The 21,087-nt window shown below is 47.5% G+C and overlaps 1 long non-coding RNA gene across 1 annotated transcript; it reads left to right on the forward strand.

Moving 5' to 3' along the window:
• Positions 1-3,749: 3,749 nt before the first annotated feature.
• Positions 3,750-5,137, forward strand: LOC119618428 (uncharacterized). The gene is made up of 2 exons (XR_005234735.2): positions 3,750-3,888; positions 4,861-5,137. It is a non-coding gene; the product is annotated as an uncharacterized lncRNA (long non-coding RNA).
• The last annotated feature ends 15,950 nt before the right edge of the window (positions 5,138-21,087 follow it).

Raw genomic sequence — 21,087 nt, forward strand, 5'->3', positions numbered from 1 at the left:
ATTTGGGCAGGGCAGCGGTGGGAGGAGAGCAGGAACTGGGTTTGACCCACAGGCACGTTTTATTTTACACACCTTGTGTTTTTGTATCGTTTTCATTGAATTAGTTGCTGATGAAGATGGATATTTGTCTCCTCCTGAAGAATCTGCCATTGCTGGTCCCCAATTCCAAGTGCCTGGAGTTGAGTCCTGGCTGCCTCTTCTCAGCTCGTGCATTCCATTCCCACCTGCCACAGTCACCACCACTCCCTGTTGCTCTAAAACCACTCACTGACATCACTCACCTGGCCCTGTAAACATTTGAGTCTTCCATTCTAGCTTTAATTCAGCAGAGGTGGCCAAAATGCTTTATTCTAAGGTCTGCACAACAGTAGGCTAACCAAGCAGCTTAAGTTAGTTTATACGTGGCCTCCATAGTGTTAAACTTTGGGATGCATATTTCAGTGTTCAAAAATGTATTATCATTATTACTATTTCAAAAATGTTTTAAAATATATTTCCATTATTATTATCATCATTATTGACATTATTACTGTCTCCAAAGATGTTTTTAAAATATATTTGCCTGGTGTGGTGGCTCATGCCTGTAATCCCAGCACTTTGGGAGGCCGAGATGGGCAGATCACTTGAAGTCGGGAGTTCGAGACCAGCCTGGCCAAAATGGTGAAACTCTGTCTCTACTAAAAATACAAAAATTAGCTGGGCATGGTTGTAATCCCAGCTAATTTGTAATCCCAGCTACTTGGGAGGCTGAGGCTGAAGAATCGCTTGAGCCCGGGAGGCAGAGGTTGCAGTGAGCTGAGATCGTGTCACTGCACTCCAGCCTGGGCGACAGAGCGAGACTTCATCTCAAAAAATAAAAAATAAAAATATATTCAAATATATAGTAGAGGTCAAATTCAATATGGCAACTCTGGACCCAGATGGCCTGAAATCAAATCCTGGCTTTACTACTCAGGAGTTATGTGAACTCAGGCAATTACTGAAACTTTCTGTGCCACTGTATAAAGAGAGATGTTAATATTTACCTTGCTGGGTTCTTATAAAGATTAAATGAGCTAATACTTGTAAAGTCAGTGCCTGGCACAAAATAAGTATTCAACATATATTATTTGTTTGTTTGCTTGTTTATTTATTTATTGTGAGATGGACTCTCACTCTGTTGCCTAGGCTGGAGTGCAGTGGCACAATCTTAGCTCACTGCAACCTCTGCCTACCGGGTTCAAGCGATTCTCCTGCCTCAGTCTCCCAAGTAGGCAGAATTACAGGCATCTGCCACCACTCCCAGCTAATTTTTGTGTTTTTAGTAGAGATGGGGTTTTGCCGTGTTGGCCAGGCTGGTCTCGAACTCCTGACCTCAAGTGATTCGCCCGAGTCAGCCTCCCTAAGTGCTGGGATTACAGGCGTGAGCCACTGTGTCGGGCAGCTAGCTATTTATCATCTTTAAAATTAGTATGGCAAGCTGATCATTTGACCTGCTGGGGTGACCAACCATCCTAGTCTGCTGAGACTGAGGAAGAGTTTCAGGACACAGGACTTTCAGAGCTAAAACTAGACAAGTGCTGGCCAAAAGAGGATGAGTTGGTCACCCTAGCCCTGCCTGACGATAATATTTCACTCCAGTTTAACAGAATGATCTTTTACTTTTTAAATTACAGATTTGATGTTGAAAATGATATTCGCACTACATATTGTAGAACCCCCCTCAAGCATCCCTATGGTATAATTTCTGCAAAACATTAATCTTGCTTACATTTTCCTCATGTTACAGATTGGGAAAGTGAGGCCCAGGGGTGTAAACCAGTGGCAGAGCTCTTCCCTAGACCTGTTGTGAAGCCACTGCCCATCACCTGGTGCTCAACATGCACTAGGTGACACTGTAAGTGATTTTCATTAAATTTAATCTCATGTAATCTTAGGAGGTGGGTTCTACCATTATAACCATTTTAGAGATGGGATGCTCGTAGCTATCTTCTGTCCCACAGACTCACCCATATCCCTGGGATTAGAATTCATTCATTCTGTACATCTTGGCCCGATTGTGGTTTCCTTGGAACTTTTGTTACAGGGAAACCCAGCAAGGTTTCCTGGGTCTTGTTTAGCCATTGAGCCTAATCTGTCTGTTTCAAGACTTTTTTTTTTTTTTTTTTTGAGACAGAGTCTTGCTCAGTCACCCAGGCTGGAGTGCAGAGGCATAATCTTGGCTCACTGCAACCTCCACCTCCCAGGTTCAAGCAGTTCTCCCTGCCTCAGCCTCCCGAGTAGATGGAATTACAGGCACTCACCACCATACCTAGCTAATTTTTTTTTTTGTATTTTTAGTAGAGACAGGGTTTCACCATGTTGGCCAGGCTGGTTTCGAACTCCTGACCTCAGATGACCCGCCCACCTTGGCCTCCCAAAGTGCTGGGATTACAGGCATGAACCACCGCCTGGCCTTGTTTTAAGATATTTTTAAAGGACCTTTTGTTTCAGTTAGCAAATGTCTGCTACTTTCCTACTACTGGGGCTATGTGGTGACTGACAAAGAGACTTTGCCCTCAAGGACTCGAGGCTGCTGGGGAACCCTGCTCACCGGGGTCTCTCTCCACTGCACTGTGGCCAGCTTGAGGGCAAGGTTGGGGTCTTTTCATCTCTGTGTCACTAAGAGGAGATCAGCAGCATGTGTGGAAACTGGCAGATCACACCACAATGCAGAGAGGGCAGCAGGAGTCCAGATCCCAGCCATGAACTGTCGAGCTTCAGGCAGGGAGCAGTGGGAGTCCCAAAAACTTATGGGGGTTTCTCAGTCTCAGTGCTATTGATATTTGGGGCTGGCCAATTCTGTTGTGGGGGATGTCCTGTGCGGGGTAGGATGGTTAGCACTGTCTGTTGCCTCTGCCAGTAGCGTCTTCTCAACCAGTCATGACAACCTAAAGTGTCTCCAGACATCACCGAATGTCCCCTGGGGGCAAAGTCACCCCAGGTTGTGAACTGCTGGCTTAACTGAAGCAAACTTAACGAAGAAAGTGTTTGCAGAGGTGAGGCATGCAGGGACTAGCAACAGTGGGGAGCTATTAGCACCGCAAGGCCAAAGGGGTGAGAGAGAGAATGGTGTTACTTGACCCAGAGATAGCTGGAGCCATATAAGTGAGGCTAAGACAGGAGTTGAGGCTGTGGAGAAATTCAGCCACTGAAAAAATTAAGGCAAAACAGGGAGGGAGCTGGGGGTGGCATAAACACGCCCACTTCTCCCTCATCCTGCCCTTTTATCTCTGCCGATTCCCCTTGGCTGAATGCATTGTGATATCAGAAGGCACCAGTTCCTCCAGGCCACAGAGCAGGATGCGGTGGGTAAGCAGAGAAGAAACACCACAAGGAGGCAGGGGCAGGCCCCAGAAGACAGGACATTTGTGTACATCTTGGAGGATGTGTACTTTGGAGAAAGCTGGGAAGGAGTATCTCACCAGCGGGAAAAGCATGCATGAAGCCATGGAGTTCTAAGACAGCCTGGCTCCCTGCATTGTTTATTTAATTGTGATTGTTTGTTTGATTGACTGTGCTCTGTGTGCACGTGGTGAAAATAAAACATTTCAAAAGGTACAAAAGGGCATAAAATGAGAAGTAGGTCTTCCTCCCACCCTGACCCCAGCTACTCAGCCCCCCTACATCCCCCCGAAAGCCATCTTGCTCTCTGGTCTCTTATCGCCTTCCAGAAATAGTTAGTGCACATGCTAGCTTATGTCACCTAAACTCCTAATTTGATTTAATTTCACGGGTGTTTGCAGAGCCCCTATTGTGTGCAAAGAAATGAACTGAGCTCTCTGGTCTCAGACCCTACTCTGATCCACTAAGCACCGGCAGCTTCAGGCCCACCACAGCTGGCCTCCCATCTCTTTCTCTAAGCAACGGGTAAGCCTGCTACAGTTATGTTGTTCAACTTATTTTATTTTATTTTGTTTTATTTTGTTTTGTTTTATTTTATTTTATTTTATTTTATTTTATTTTATTTTATTTTTTGAGATGGAGTCTTGCTCTGTCACCCAGGCTGGAGTGCAATGGTGCTATCTCAGCTCACTGCAACCTCCGCCTCCTGGGTTCAAGCGATTCTCCCACCTCAGCCTCCTGAGTAGCTGGGATTACAGGCGCCCGCCACTACACCCCGCTAATTTTTGTATTTTTAGTAGAGACGGGGTTTCACCATGTTGGCCAGGCTGGTCTCAAACTCCTGGCCTCAAGTGATCCACCCGCCTCAGCCTCCCAAAATGCTGGGATTACAGGCATGAGCCACCGCGTCCGACCTCAAGGGATGTTTTGTGGATTGGACTGAATTAAAACTGAACCATTGGTGAGAAGCGAATTATAATGCAGGAGTACACATAAACCTTGGGTGTGATTCAGGAGACCATGTGTTTTGGGGAGAGGAGTGAGGGTTCTGTCTCCAAAGGCTTGCTCTTGCTGGAGCCAATGGACAGTTGTCTAAGAAGGAAACGCCTATAGTGTGACCTAGAGGGGGCGCTAGAGTGTGAGCAGGTTGGGTCCAATCACCTTTGTGGGACTTGATCTGGCTTAGATCAGTCCAGGGAAGACCGGATCTTGCCTGGCTACTCCCAGCTGGTGTCTGTAGCCCTTGGGGGAGTTTAAGACCAGGAGAGGGGAGTTTCTGGCCAGCTACTGAAATGGGGAACCCCACAACCAACATGTAAACTTGTCGGTGCCTAGAAGCAAGCAACCAAATCTGGTTCTCAGATGCCCAGGCAGAAGCCAGGAGGCCAGAGCAGCCCAGGTCTCCAGGAGCAGACAAGGACCAGGCTCTTCCTTGCCTGCCCTGCTCTTCCCTGCTGATCTCTCTTGTTCTCTCAACACCTGGCTCTTTCCTGACAGTGCCTGTGTGTTGAGCACTTCAGGGCAAACACGCCTGCCATGATGGACCACCTTTCTGTGCAGATGCTGAGTACACACCAGCTCCCACTCCCACGGCTGCTTTGCAAGGACAGTGTTAATGATCCTCACTTTGTAAACAAGGACAACTGAAGCTCAGAAAAGAGGGATGGAGGCTGGTAAGGTCGGGCATCCTACACATATGGTGATATCATTGGACATTTTGTGTTGAAGAACGATGGAGTGTTGAACACAGAATCACAGAATTTTATTTTATTTTTTGAGACGGAGTCTCAATCTGTCACTCAGGCTGGAGTGCAGTGGCGCAATCTTGGCTCAGGGCAACCTCCACCTCCTGGGTTCAAGGGATCCTCCTGCCTCAGCCTCCCGAGTCGCTGGGATCACAGGTGTGCACTGCCAGGCCTTGCTAATTGTTTTGTGTTTTGAGTGGAGACGGGGTTTCACCATGTTGGCCAGGCTGGTCTCAAACTCCTGACCTCAAGTGATCTGCCCACCTGGGCCTCGCAAAGTACTGGGATTACAGGCATGAGCCACTGTGCCTGACCAAGAATTTTAGAATCATAAAATCCAGGAGTCCCGGACTCCCAGGTTACCAGTATAACCCACGCTGCCACCAACTCCCTGTCCGTTTCCCACACTGTAAGTGAAATGTCTCTCTGGGGCCCACCTCCCAGCCACTCAGGCCTCTTCTTCGCTCACCTGGGGTCTTGTTCCAGACTTTTCTCTTGTTTCTCCTCCTTCCAAGCCTGTACACAGCAGCCAGAGGCATCTTTCCAAACTACTAAGCAGATCGTGCCACTCTGCTCCCCCTTAAAACCCTTCCCTGGCTCCCCTTTGCCCTCAGGATAAAGTTCAAACTCCTTGACATGGTTTACTAGATTCTCAGTCATCTGGCCACAGTCTCTGGCCACTCCACCCCTCTTCTACCACCCCCCACCCCCAACTCTATACCAACCCATACAGAACTCATTTTGTTTCACCAGATGTGCTGGATGGCTGTCTCCCCTGACCCCTGGACCTTTGCACTGACTGTTCCCACTACCTGGAACACAGTCTATACCACCACCTCCTTCTCTGATTGAAGTACTCTCTCTTCTTGTTTGCTCTGGGGACAGTTTCTGCTCACATGCCTCCTGAATATCTGGGTTGGTGTTCCTTCCTTTACCACACTTCGCACTCCAGTTGCTGTGCTTAACCATGTGACAGAGGTCACTGCATCATGCGTGCCTGTGTGTTTGCCTGTGTCCGCATCTGCGCATGAGCCACAGGAGGGCAGATATCGGGGTCATCTTTTCTCTACTGAATCCCTGGCACCCAGCACTGTGCCTGGCAGAGAAGAGTTGTTCAGCCAAGATATATGTTGATAAATGAAGTTTAAGATGTTAGAATCACAAGCTTTTAGAGCCATGGACTTGGTGAAACCGAAGCCTAAAGTCTCAGAATTATATAATCCTAGATTTAGCGTTAATTATGCGAAGAAATTGAGAATATCCGAATCTTAGGATCTCAAGGTTGAAAGAATTCTTATATAGGCATCTTGTCCAAGGACTATCAGCGGATTAGAAAGTTTTAATTGTGCCCTTCTATATTATTTAATGTATATTTTTACATTTATTTATATAAAAATAATACATTTGTCTCTCAAACATTTATTTTAATAAAAGTTTAGTTGGCGCCTAGTGAGTGAGAATGCACTCACCACAGTGGCCTCAAACATTTATTTTTATAATGTATCCTTCTATATTTATTAAGCACTTATTTATTAACCAATATTAATTGAGCCTATTTATTCTGTGACCAGCACATAGTTGTGCTAGGCAACTATGTGAGTCATCTATGGTTGCATAACTAATTACCTTGATTTTAAAACAGAAAACATATATCATAGTTTCTGTGTGGTAGGACTTCAAAAATGGCTTAGCTGGATGGTTCTGGCTTAGCTTTCTCATGAGGTTGTAGTCAAAATACCAGCTGGGACCATGATCCCCTGAAAGCTTGACTGGGGCTGGAGAATCCACTTTCAATTTGGCTCATTTGCATGGCTGGCAGTGTAGGAGGCCTCAGTTCCTCACATGTGGACCTTGCCATAGGATTGCTTGAGTGTCCTTACAACATGGCTGCTGGCTTCCCCAGAGCAAGGGATTCAAGGTGGCAAGATGAAATCCACAATGCCTTTTATCATCTAGCCTCAAAAGTCACCCTCCATCTTTTTCACAATATCCTAGTGATCACACAGGACAACGCTATTCAGTTTGGGAGGGGAGTACAAAAATGGTGGGAATTCCAGGAAATGAGGATCACTGGGGGACATCTTGGAGGATGGCTACCACGGCAGCATTGAACAAGACTCAGAGTCTCTGCTCTTACGGAGTTAGCAGTCTAGGGAGCGAAGGATAGAGGAAGACAATCAAACAAGACAATGAGTTAGAGCTGGAGTAAGCAAACTACATTCATGGGCCAAATTCAGCCTACTGCCTACTTTTGTAAATAAAGTTTTATTGGAACTCAGCCACACCCACTTACTTACATATTGCTTATGGCTGTTTTACGCTGTAAGAGCAGACTTAAGTAGTTGCAGCAGGGACTGTATATCCTGCAAAGCCTCATGTATTTAGCTAAGTGATCAGGGAAGGCCTCTCCAAGAAGCAACGTTTGAGTAGGGACCTGAATGTTTAGAAGTGGCCATGGGAAGAGCTGAGGACAGAATGTTCCAGATAAAGGGAACATTAGGGTAAAGGCTGTGAAATGGGAACAGCTTTAGTGTGTTGAGGAACAGGGAGGAGCCCAAGGGGGCTGGAATAGAGTGACCATGGGGAGATGATCTCAGAGGCATGATCAGGAACCAGGTTCTGTAGGACCTTGGGGCCCTGGTGAAGAATTTAAAATTGTTCCAGGAACGATGGGAAGCCACTGGAAGGTTTTAAGCAGGGAGAGGTAGGATCTGATGGGGATGGTAGAGATGCCTGGTGTAGTTTGGTCCCATTCTTTGAGCAAGATAGTGCCTCTGCTGGCCCCCTAAGTGCAGCTGTCCCGGAGCCTGTTCGTGTTGACAAGACTCAGGTGAAGACCTTTGGCATCATCCCACAATTACATGTTCAGGTCTTACCAATCCTTCTAACCTGGAAGTCCTTTCTTTTGACTCACTCTGAGTCCCTTGCCAGCCTGCCTCTTCTGGATCTAATAAATCTGTGAAGTTGGAAAGAACACTGAATTTTGAGCCCTGGGTTCCAGACCATGCCCTTCCCTGACTTGCCTGCAACAGTCCAACAGCCTCTCTGTGTCTCAGTTTCCTTGTCTGTAAAATGAGGGGAGAGTCCAGTCTGCCTGGCCCAAGACCAGGTGATTAAATGTCCTAGGAAGAGCAGAGCATGAAGGGCGTGTGGCAGCACAGGTTGGGGTGGACTTGGCCACACTGGGGTTGCTGAGGTAAGCAGCGGGAAGTAGGGGTGGTTGGTACATTGGGAAGAAGGCTTCCTGCTAACCCTCCTCGGCTTGAGTTTTTGTTTTTTGTTTTTCTTCAAGATGGAGTCTTGCTCTGTCGTCTCCCAGGCTGTAGTGCAGTGGTGTGATCTTGGCTCACTGCAACCTCTGCCTACTGGGTTCAAGTGATTCTCCTGCCTCAACCTCTCAAGTAGCTGGGATTATAGGTGCCTGCCACCTCATGCCTGGCTAATTTTTGTATTTTTAGTAGAGACAGGGTTTCATTATGTTGGCCAGGCTGGTCTTGAACTCCTGACCTCAGGTGATCTGCCCGCCTCGGTCTCCCAGAATGTTGGGATTACAGGTGTGAGCCACCGTGCTGGCCTGAGTTTTGAACAAGAGGAGAGCTCACTGCCTCCCAGAGGCCCTTGGGATGGTGAAGTTGGAGTTGTCTGGCTGGGGTCAAGACCTTTGAGGGAGGAAGAGCCAGGGGGCTAATCCACGTCCACGTCAGCCTTAGGTGTTAGGAGAGCACAGAATCTGTTGTCAGAGAGATCCCTGGCACCATCACTGATTTGCCCTGTGGCCTCTGTGTCCTCAGTTTTCTCATCTGTGAAATGGAGTAACCTGACCAGAGATGCTTCTGCTGTACACAGCACTAGCATTTTATATACCACTTAGAAAAGACACTGCCAATTAATTATGACAATGCCTCCTTATCACTTAGAATTTTTATTTTCTGTAATTAAAAGGCTCTTTGAGACTTAGACGTAGTTTTTAAAATTATATATTGGCAGGGCACTGCAGCTTATACCTGTAATCCCAGCACTTTGGGAGGCCAAGGCGGGAGGAGGTCAGGAATTCGAGACCAGCCTGGCCAACATGGTGAAACCTTGTCTCTACTGAAAATACAAAAAATTAGTCAGGTGTGGTGGTGGGCACCTTTTATTCCAACTACTCGGGAGGCTGAGGCAGGAGAATCGCTGGAACCTGGGAGGTGGAGGCTGCAGTGAGCGGAGATCTTGCCACTGCACTCCAGCCTGGGTGACAGAGTGGAACTCTATCTCAAAAATTAAAAAAAATAAAAAATAAATCGCCAGGCATGGTGGCTCATGCCTGTAATTCCAGCACTTTAGGAGGCCGAGGTGGGCAGATCACTTGAGGTCAGGAGTTCGAGACCAGCCTGGTTAACATGGTGAAACCCCATCTTCATTAAAAGTACAAAAATTAGCCAGATGTGGTGGCGTGCACTTGTAGTTCCAGCTACTCGGGAGGCTGAGGCAGGAGAAATGCTTGAACCGGGAAGGTGGAGGTTGCAGTGAGCCAAGATCATGCTATTACACTCCAGCCTGGGCGACAGGGCAAGATCTCTGTCTCAAGAAAATAAAAAATCGTATATCACCCTTGTGCACACATAAACAGGGAAATCTGGGTAAGATAGATTAGGTAAGGAATTTCAAAATTTCACAGTCAGCATCCAGCCCATTGAGGTTACTTTTCTGCTCAGAATCTTCATTGTCCATATTTTTCCATGCAATATTGTCTTCCATTCCAGTAAATGCTTTGTTCATGCAGCGCTGCTTCTTTTTTTTTTTTTTTCTGAGACAGAGTCTCACTCTGTCGCCCAGGCTGGAGTGCAGTGGTGTGATCTCGGCTCACTGCAAGCTCTGCCTCCTGCGTTCATGCCATTCTCCTGCCTCAGCTTCCTGAGTAGCTAGGACTACAGGTGCCCACCACAGTGCCCGCCCCCACGCCCAGCTAATTTTTTTTTTTTTTTTTTGTATTTTTAGTAGAGACGGGGCATCACCGTGTTAGCCAGGATGGTCTCGATCTCCTGACCTCGTGATCCACCCACCTCGACCTCCCAAAGTGCTGGGATTACAGGCATGAGCCACCACAGCCGGTCCATGCAGCATTTCTTGAAAGAAGGCTCCACTGCGTTCTTTGCCGGAAGAACCTGGATTTCCTCCCAACCCACTTACTCCTGTGCTGCAGGTTTTGCCCCAGGTGCTTTCTTCATCTTATCAGAAGGTGTCAATGGAAGGTTTTGGGAAACAAGCAGGACTCTTATCCCTTCCTCAAATGATCCTTAAGTCATTTTTGATGAAATACAAAGGGAGTGCAGTTGTAGTTGTCCAGTTAAGCCACTGGAAATAATGACCAGAACCAACTAGGTCAGGGCTACCACCTGATCTAACCCTTAGCAATTTTGGGACGCCATTGATTTAAAGACACGTCGTGATTTCAGAGATACCATAATGTGAAAAAGGGCGTGTCATAGAATTTTTAAAAACATTACAATAAGGCTAGACACAGTGGCTCACACCTGCAATTCCAGCACTTTGCAAGCTGAGGTGGGGGGATCAGTTGAACCCAGGAGTTTGAGACCAGCCTGGGCAACATAGTGAGACCCAAAGTCTCCAAAAAATTTAAAAATTTCCAAGCACGGTGGCATGTGTCTGTAGTCTCAGCTACTTAGGAGGGTGAGGCAGGAGGATCTCTTGAGCCCAAGGGACTGAGGTTGCTGTGACTGAGCCACTGCACCCCAACCTGGGTGACAAAGCAAGATCTGTCTCAAACAGAAAAAAACCTCACAGGATTTTATGTGACGATGAAATGAGGTAAATGAATGATGGTCCCTGACCACAGGCCCCAGAGTGCTCAGCTCAGCACGGCCACTCCCTTGGCATTGCTCAACTCTCCCCTGACTCCTCTCAGCCCAGGGTATGGCCCTCCCTTGCAGGGCCAGCTCAAGTTTATAGCGACAATCGCTGCCCCTTGCAGACGTGATCTTAAAGCCATAAAGGCTTTTACAGTTTCACTCTCCCCCCTAGATAAGCCTGGGGAGCCCTTCCCAAGGCCGGGGAGCAATCTCAGAGCCACAGTGGGAGGGGTTGGGCGTTGCACAAGTTGGGAAATGGAACAAGTTTTATGGCCCCAACTTCGCTAAAAATATCACGTTCTCAGATCCTTGGCTGGAGTCTGCTAGTGAAACCTCAGCACCTGCAGTGATATTCACTCATTCATTCTTCCACTCATTTGATACAAAGGGAATAGTGTGCAGGACACGCCAGCACGGATTTTCTCACTTCACCACTATTATGCTGTGTGTGGACCCAGGGCAAACCACTTTCCTCTCATCCGTAGAGCAGGGCTAGTCCGTTTCACCTCCCCCACAATCTCAGTAAGGTGAGCGGGTAAGACCAGTATGTCAGCACACTTAGTACCTAGTAGGTCTACAACAAATTTGCTTGAATCCCTTTCGTTCGCCAACTATATTCATCTTTTTTGTTTTTATTTTTTGAAACAGGATATCACTGTGTTTCCCAGGCTGGAGTGCAGTGACACAATTATGGTTACTGCAGCCTCGAACTCCTGGGTTCAAGCAATCCTCCTGCCTCAGCCTCCCAAGTAGCTGGGGCTATAGGCGCACACCAACGTGCCTGGCTAATTTTTTTAATATTTGCAGAGATGGGGGTCTCACTAAGTCGCCCTGGTGGGTCTTAAACTCCTAGGGACCCGAGGATTGCTCCGAGCAATCCTCCCACCTCAGCCTCCCAAAGTGCTGGGATTATGGGCGTGAGCCACCATGCCCATTCACCTCACTTGTTCTTTGCAGCCTTCCCTTTCCCTCTCTCCAACCTCGAGGGTGGTGTAACCTAGAGTGAAGTCCTCACCTATTTTCTGTTTCTTCTCTTCATTCTTCGATGAGCCCAAGCAACTATTGGCTTTTCATTTCTTTCATTTGTTAAATTAAGGTATAATTTTCTTTCTTTCTTTCTTTTTTGAGACGGGGTCTCACACCCGTTGCACAGGCTGAAGTGTACTGGCGCGATCTTGGCTCACTGCAACCTCTCCACCTCCCGGCTTCAAGCGATTCTCCTTCCTCAGCTTTCTGAGTAGCTGGGATTACAGGCGTGCGCCACCACTCATGGTTAATTTTTGTATTTTTAGTAGAGATGGGCTTTTGCCATGTTGGCTAGGCGGGTCTTGAACCCCTGACCTCAGGTGATCTGCCTGACTTGGCCTCCCAAAGTGCTAGGATTACAGGCGTGAGCCACCAAACCTGGCCAAATTAAGGTATAATTTCCATAGACTAAGATTTGCCCTTTTTAGTGTGTGCTTTTGCAAGTTTTGGCACATGTATGCAGTCATGTCACCACCATCACAGTCAAGATTTCTCTCAGAGTACTTCCATCACTCCAAACCCCTCCCCTGTGTCCCTTGGTATTCAAACCCCTACCCCAGCCCTTGCCCCTGGCAGCCGCAGATCTGTGTCTATGGTTTTGCCTTCTCCAGAACATCACAGAGATGGAATCATACAGTATGTAGTCTTCTGAGCCTGGCTTCTTTCACTCAGTGTTAGGAGTTTGAGTTCCATGATTTTCTTGTTTTTTCTTTTTTGAGACGGAGTCTCCCTCTGTCGCCCAGGCTAGAGTGCAGTGGCGCGATCTCAGCTCACTGCAACCTCTGCCTCCAGGGTTCAAGCGATTCTCCTGCCTCAGCCTCCTGAGTAGCTGGGATTACAGGCGTGCACCACCACACCCAGCTTATTTTTTCGTTTTTAGTAGAAACGGGGTTTCACCATGTTGGCCAGGCTGGTCTCGAACTCCTGACCTTAAATGATCCACCCCGCCCTCACAGCCTCCCAAAGTGCTAGGAATACAGGTGTGAGCCACCGCGCCTGGCCCCATGTTGTTTGTATCAATAGTTACTTCTTTTTGCTGAGCAATCTTCCTATTGACTTTTTTTTCTTTAATAGAGACAGGGTCTTGCTCTGTCATCTAGGCTGAAGTGCAGTGGCTTAATCATGGCTCACTGCAGACTCAAACTTTTGGACTTAAACAATTCTCCTGCCTTAGCCTCCTGAGTAGCTGGGACCACAGGCACGTGCCACCACACCCGGCGATTTTTTTTTTTTTTAAATTTTATGTGGAGACAGGGGTTCTTGCCGTGTTGCCCATGCTGGTCTCGAACTCCTGGCCTCAAGAGAGTCTCCGTTTTTCACCTCCCAAAGCTCTGGGATTATAGGCGTGAGCACCGCACTCAGCCCAATTGACTATTAAACTTCTCGTCTGTGCTTGTGACGTAGACTTTTTATCTCCAGCCCAAACTTTTCCCCAAGCTCTAGACTCATATATCCAATGAGTCCCTGGATGTTTAATTGGGATCTCAAACAGCACATCCAAAACTAAGGTCTTTGTTTTCTAACCCAAATTGGCAGCTCCTGCCGTCTTCCTGTATCAACAGACAGCACCACCTGGCCACAAACTTCTCTTCACACACCTTAGCAAGTTCTTGGCTGTTCCACTTCCAAAACACTCCACTGTGACTGCCTCTCACCACCACCACCTGTATTCATTTTCCGTTGCTGCACAACAAATTGCCACAAATGTAGATGCTTAAAACACTGCCCATTTGTCAGCTGGGCACAGTGGCTCATGCCTGTAATCCCAGCACTTTGGGAGGCTGAGGCGGGCAGATTACCTGAGGTCAAGAGTTCGAGACCAGCCTGGCCAACATGGTGAACCCCTGTCTCTACTAAAAATAGAAAATTAGCTGGGCGTGGTGGTGCGTGCCTATAATCCCAGCTACTCAGGAGGCTGAGGCAGGAGAATCACTTGAACCTGGGAGGCGGAGGTTGCAGTGAGCCGAGATCACATCATTACACTCCAGCCTAGGCCAAAAAACAAAACTCCGTTTCAAAAGAAAGAAAAAGAAAACACAGCCCATTTGTGGTCTCACAGGTCTATAGTTCAGCAGCCCAGAGGTGGCGAGATTGGGTTCCCGGCTCGGGTTCTTAAACGACTGGACTGTGTACCTACCTGAGGGCTCTAGGGAAGGATCCAAGCTCATTCATGTTGTTGCTTGCATTCAGTTCCTCATGGTGGTTGGACTGTCACCCTGTCACCATTTTCTTGCTGGTTGTCAGCCAGGGGTCTCTCAGTTTCTAGAGGCCACTTGCATCCCTTGCCAAGTGGTCCCCTTTGTCTTCAAAGCCGGCAACAGAGACTATCCCTTATGTGGAATCCTTCTCACGTTTCTAATTTCATAGAAAGAGCCCAGTTCCCTTTATGGCCTCACCTGATTAGGCCAGGCCCACCAAAGAATATCTCCCTATCAAAAAGTCAGCTGGTTTGGGACTTTAATTACATCTGCAAAATCTCTTCACAGGAGCACCTAGATTCATGTCTAATTGGATAACTGAAAGAAGGTGTGCATGCACCAAAGGCAGGCGTCTTGGGGGGCGTTTTAAAAGTTCTGCCCACTCCACAACCCTAGTCCATGCTGCCATTATCTTTCACCTAGATCACTGCCCAGGCCACTTGTGGGCGTCTCTGCTCCCACTGTTTTTCCACATAGTCTATTCTCTGTACAGCAGAGAGTGGCCTTTTAAGAACATCAAGCGGATCATATAACTTCTCTATTCAAAAATGAAGAGCTTCCCACTATACCCACAATAAAATCCAGGATCTTTCTCATGGCCTGGAAGGCTACCTCTGGTCTCACCCCTGCCTGCCTCTCAGACTCGGAAAAATGTTCAACACATCATAGACACTCACTAAATATTTGTTGAATGAATGAATGAATGAAAGTCTCTTGGATTGGTTCTTTTCTCTACTCCACTGCCACCATCTTGGTATGGACATTACTATCTCTCACCTGATCCAGTATACTTGTGTCTTCATTGGTCTCCCGGCTTACAGTTGCACCCGTTCCATTGTCTGCCACAAAGCAACCAGGATGATGTTTTAAAGATGCAGATCTGGCTGGGTGCAGTGGCTCAAGCCTGTAATCCCAACACTTTGTGAGGACGAGGTGGGCGGATTGCCTGAGCTCAGGAGTTCAAGACAAGCCTGGACAGCATGGCAAGACCCTGTCTCTACTGAAAACTCAAAAAAAAAAAAATAGTTGTAGATGCCTATGGTCCCAGCTATTCAGGAAGCTGAGGTAGGAGGATCAGTTGAGACCAGGGGGTGGAGGTTGCAACAGTGAGCTGTGATTGTGCCACTGCACTCCAGCCTGGGTGGCAGAGGGAGACCTTGTCTCAAAAAAAAAAAAATGTATATATATATATACACACACACACATATATTTATATACATATATATTTATATACATATATACAGATCTGCCTATAACCTGCACTGCTGTCAAACCTCCAGTGGGCCGGGCGCAGCAGCTCATGCCTGTAATCCTAGCACACTGGGAGGCCAAGGCGGGCGGATCACTTGAGGTCAGGGGTTGGAAACCAGCCTGGGCAACATGGCAAAACCCCATCTCTACTAAAAATACAAAAATTAGCTGGGTGTGGTTGCGGGCTCCCGTAATCTCAGCTACTTGGGAGGCTGAGGCAGGAGAATTGCTAGAACCTGGGAGACAGAGGTTATAGAAAGCCGAGATCAGGCCATTGCACTCCAGCCTGGGTGACAGAGCGAGATCCCCTCTCAAAAAAACAAACAAACAGAAACCTCTAGTGGCTTCCTTTTTCCCGGAAGAAATTCCAGACTCCTCTGTCCAGTATTTGAGGTTCCCACCACTTGTGTGCACACCAGCTGTCGTAGTGAGCGAGCTTCCAGAAGTGGGATGAGGGCTTCCACCGGAACTGGGGGAAGTTTTAGAGACATACTGGAACTGTATTAAGAGATATTATACCCAAAGTCTGTCCTTTACAGTCTTCTCTCTGAAAGCTTTAAGGAGAAAGTCTCCATTGGGTATGTGTACGCCCTTAACATCTCTGTAATATTTGTCAGTTTTCCTTTTTAATACGAAAGCAAGAGCAGAGCTTTCCCTGAGGCGATTCCACCTGGCTGCAGTTGAAAAACATTGTTTTCTTTTCACTAATTTTGCAATCACCTCTTATTTATGGCAAATGGTGCTGGTTTCCTATTTACGTCAGTGACCTGAAGTTTAAAGGGAATCATGATGAACCGATTTAACGAAAAATAAGTAATGGAAGTTACGGCGGTCCTTGGGCATAGAGAGGGCAAGGTGGCATGTGCACGAAGTTTGGAAAATGCCAGCCCTGTCCTGCCCCCATGCACAGAATTCCCGCTGCCTCCTCCCACTTGCCACTCACTCCTCAGCCTCGAGTGTACTTCTGTCTTGCCTCATTATTGCCTCTGAATCCTCCTTCAAAGCACACACCTCTCCCTTTCCCAGAGTACAGTCACCTCGCCCTCCCTGCCACCTCACCAGCTGTCACGTTCACCCCTTTGGCTCTTGTCATCAACTGCTTCTAATTTTCCCGTCCTTGTGAAAACTGAAAGCTCTAGGAGGGAGGCGCCTCGTGCCATTGCTTCTCCATAATCCCAGCGTGTCCGGCGCAGGGCTCTGCCCATCGACATTTGGCATGAGATGAACTTTCCACCATTCACACTACTTCTGTGCCCACCACGCAGTGATGGAGTCACCAGTGTCTTCCTCAAGGCCTCATGTTGGCCCCTGGAGCCAGACAGTGAGCATCAGATCAGCGTCCACACCAGCTATGGAGTGGTTACCAGCTGTGTGTTGGGCAGGTCCCTTCCTCTCTCCTCCGGAGCCTGTTTCCTCTTTGTTGTTGTTGCTGCTGTTGTTGTCGTTGTAGGATCTCATGCTTTTGCCCACACTGGAGTGCAGTGGCATGATCTCGGCTCACTGGAACCTCCCTCTCCCAGGTTCAAGCGATTCTCTTGCTTCAGCCTCCCGAGTAGCCAGGACTACAGGCACATGCCACCACGCCCGGCCTTTTTTTTTTTTTTTTTTTTTTTGTATTTTTAATGGAGATGAAGTTTCACCATGTTGGCCAGGCTGGTCTCAAACATTTGTCCGCAGGTGATCCACCTGCCTCAGCCTCCCAAAGTGCTGGGATTAAAGGCGTGAGCCACCATGCCCAGCCTTGTTTCCTCATTTGTGAAACAGAACCACAGGAATGACAGCCTCAGAGGTTGTTGTGGGAATTAAATTATGTCCAGTCATGTTTGGCAAAGAGGAAGAGCCCAGTAAATGTCCTTGGCGTCATGATTTGGTGTCTAACTCCACCATCGTCAAACAGCTGCCTGGGATCCTGTGATTCAGGCCTCTGAGATCACATCCTGGAATTTATGTATGATACATGGATCTGAGAAGTGTAGATCAAAGGTTATCTGGGTTCCACAAACGAGGAAGTAGGACGATCTCACCAATTTGGGATGACAGGCCATTCACACCTCATGAAACTTTCTTTGGATCTTCAAGCAGCCTGTCACCCAGGGGCCCTTCTACTTCTGGTCCCCACGCTGAGCAATGATGGAATAATGGAATAAGAAGCTTCTAGTAGCATGGCTTAGGGAAACAACTTTTCAGAGGAACTAAAAAGGGGTCAGCCTAGGCAACATAGCAAGACCTCATCTTTACTAAAAATAAAAGAAAAAATTAGCCAGGTGTGCTGGCACACTGTACCCCAGCTACTCAAAAGGCTGGGGCGGGAGGATTGCTTGAGCTCTGGAGGCAGAGGTTGCAGAGAGCTATGATGGAGCCACTACACTCCAGCCTAGGTGACAGAGAGAGACCGTGACTCAAAAAAGAAAAAAAAAAAGAGGAGCCTTAGAAATTCCAGTTCTTTTTTCCATTGTTTTGTAGCAGAGAAAGAGGTTTAATTGTAGGGCCGCCAAACAAGGACATGAGAGGAAACCTCCAATCTGTCTCCCCGAGAAGCTTGAGAATTGATAATTCCTTTTTTTTTTTTTTTTTTTTTTTGAGGTGGAGTCTTGCTCTGTCACCCAGGTTGGAGTGCAGTGGCATGATCTTGGCTCACTGCAACCTCTGTCTCTTGGGTTCAAGCAACTCTCCTGGCTCAGCCTCCCGAGTAGCTGGGATTACAGGTGTGCACCACCATGCCCGGCTAATTTTTGTATTTTTAGTAGAGATGGGGTTTCACCATGTTGGCCAGGCTAGTCTTGAACTCCTAATCTCGGGTGATCTGCCCACCTTGGCCTCCCAAAGTGGTGGGATTACAGGTGTGAGCCACCAGGCTCAGCCAATAATTCCCATTTCTTAATCAGGCTACCTGGATGGTGGAAGCATGGGCTCAGGTCTTGGCTGGGGTCTCTAGCTGTGTGACCTTGGACAAGTTTCTTCACCTTTCTGAACCTCAGTTTCATCATCTATAAAATGGGAATTTGACTGTCTGCTACCTGAGCTGATGCTGTTTAGCAACTGAAATAGAAACCAAACCTGAAGCTCTGGCTGCCTGTGCTGAGATTTGAGATTAACCAGGGCAAAGGGCTGATGAGGTGGAGGAACCAAGGGTAGAGGAATTTATGGCAGCCCAGGGTTTATGGTTTTGATATGGGTTTATTAAGCACAATTTAGACTGAAATAGTCTCTGCTGGTCCCACCCCCTCGTGTCCCCGATGGCAGCAGCGTGAACAAGGCCTCCGTTGCAACGCTGTTGAAAACATTTCCTGGTGCTGACTAGTGGAGGGAAGGCACAGGGGAAGGCGGGAGCGGCCCTGGGGATCAGGTAGACAGCGAATGGGTGCTCGGAAGGTTGGAGAGTTTAATGGTTAACCTCTTGCTAGAAAGGGGCGCATGAAGAGTTCACTTGTACTCCTCATGCAACGGGAGCTCTCACAGTTACTGTGCTCTCATTCCATTCAATCCTGACGTCTTTCCTGGAGGGAGATACCATTCCCACTTTACAGATGAGGCTCGGAGTGGTGGAGTGACCTGCCCAAGGTTACGCTGATCAGCAAGACGTGTGCTTCCCAGACCAGAACTTTTGTCCCCTCCCTTAAGGAAGAGCTGAAAGGATCACGCTGCTCTACCCTCATCCCCAATGAGGATGCCCCCATATGTTGGCGTCCCACGGTCCAGCCATCACCGAATGCTGTGGTGTGCTGGTGAATGTTAACAACGGGCTCTCCAGGAACAAAAGCCCTGATTTGTAGAGTTTGCTAGTCCTTGTGGTGTAAACACTCCAGCAATAACCAATTTCAAGCTATCAGTGTGGCACTGGCAAACATGGAATTGGGAAGAGAAGCTAATAGTCAGTTCTCACAAGCCAGCTCCAGCACAACCCCGAGTGAATGGAACGCTGTGGTCTGTGGTGGCCGAGACACAAGGCCGCCCTCCTATAATAGTTTAGCCATGGAGAGAACCCCAGTGCCTACAGATCTGGCTGGAGATTCTCAAGCACATCCCTTGCTTTTATTCTTTCTACTTATTATTTAAGTTTTGAAACAGGGTCTTGCTCTTTCACCCAGACCGTGGTGCAGTGTTGCATTCATAGCCCACTGCATTCTTGAACTCCTGGGCTGAAGCAATCCTCCCTCCTCAGCCTTCAGAGTAGCTGGTACTATAGGCACACACCACCACACCTGGCTAATTTTTAAATTTTTTTGTAGAGATGGGGTCTCCTTATATTGCTCTGGCTGGTCTCGAACTCCTGAGGCTCAAGTGATCCTCCTGCCTCAGCCTCCCAAAGTGCTGGGATTACAGATATGAGCCACTGTGCACAGCCTTGTTCTAGAAAAAAGCAAAAAACAAAACAAAACAAAAAAACCACTTGCTTTTATGGAATGTCCCCACAGCTACTCATCTCCCATTGCTGGCAGATTGAGGTGACCCAGAAAAGGGCTCTGTCTTGGACCTTGGTGGAGGATGACAGACCCTTGGACCCTCTTGCCATTCTTCCAGATCTTTCCATTACACTCTCCCTCATCACTCCCCTCTTCAAGAGGGGGGATCAACTTTCACTCTCTCCATATACTAAGTACTTGGAATCAAGAGACCAGGGTTAGATGTCCACCTCTGCCACCCAAGAGAAATCACTTCCGCAAGTCTCAGTCTCCTCATCTGGAAAGCGGGAGTAATCATGCCTAACTGCTTACCTCGTGATGTGAAGACTCAGAAATTATAATGGATACAAAAACATTCTGCACATCACAAAGAACTATAAAACTATTCTCATTCTTCCTTAAAAAAAAATTTTTTTTAGCCCCCAAGTAGAACCAGAAGATTCAGTCTTATTTCTGACACCTAAAAGAAAATAGACTCATCCGAGGACTTAGAAAACATATGCGCCATTTATTTTGTTTTATAAACTTTTGTTAAAACACACAAGAGTACGAAATGTTTCTTTGCCCCATCAGGCAGCAGTGATAGGGGCTCAGGGGTCAGCGCAGGACCTAATGACATTCACACCCACATAAGATGTGGGTCGTTCTGATGGGACCCAGCCCACTTTGGTAATTGCTTGATGTAAATTTCACAATTCATCTTAATCAGGGCAGATCACAGAAAAATTTGGCAAATGTAATTGGCTTGGTAACGACAAACGATAGAAGAGCGTTCATTTCCGACCCTCTCCTCTCCTCTGTCCACTCTCAGGGGAGCCATGCGGATTTTAGAAGCTCCTGAGAACTGCCTGAAGATCGGGGTGTCTTGGTGGGGGAACCGTTGTGCCCATGCTTGTCCCCCCAGCAACCCTCTGTTAGTCCATCAGATTTTATGTTTTAGGACCACAACTCAAGTGGCCAAAAAAAAAAAAAGAGAGAGAGAGATTTTCTAATATGTCAGCTTAGAGTCAAAAAAGTAAACTTTGTTTTGTGTTTCTCACATTACAATAAAGTTATGAAAGTGGAATGGGTTTCTTCTCCAGAAAGGGGTAGATTCCCAGCAGAGAACTGACCCCCTGCTCCAAAAGATTGTTCCCATGAAGGGCCACTGTTGCCCTCTGCACGCCATGGGACATTCTTATCTCAACCTTGCTCCCATGACAGAGGCCTGAGCAATGCTGGAGGGAGGAGGTGGAGGAACAGAGTGGGA

This window comes from Chlorocebus sabaeus, chromosome 2 (assembly GCF_047675955.1).
Source record: "Chlorocebus sabaeus isolate Y175 chromosome 2, mChlSab1.0.hap1, whole genome shotgun sequence".
Taxonomy (NCBI): Eukaryota; Metazoa; Chordata; class Mammalia; order Primates; family Cercopithecidae; genus Chlorocebus; species Chlorocebus sabaeus.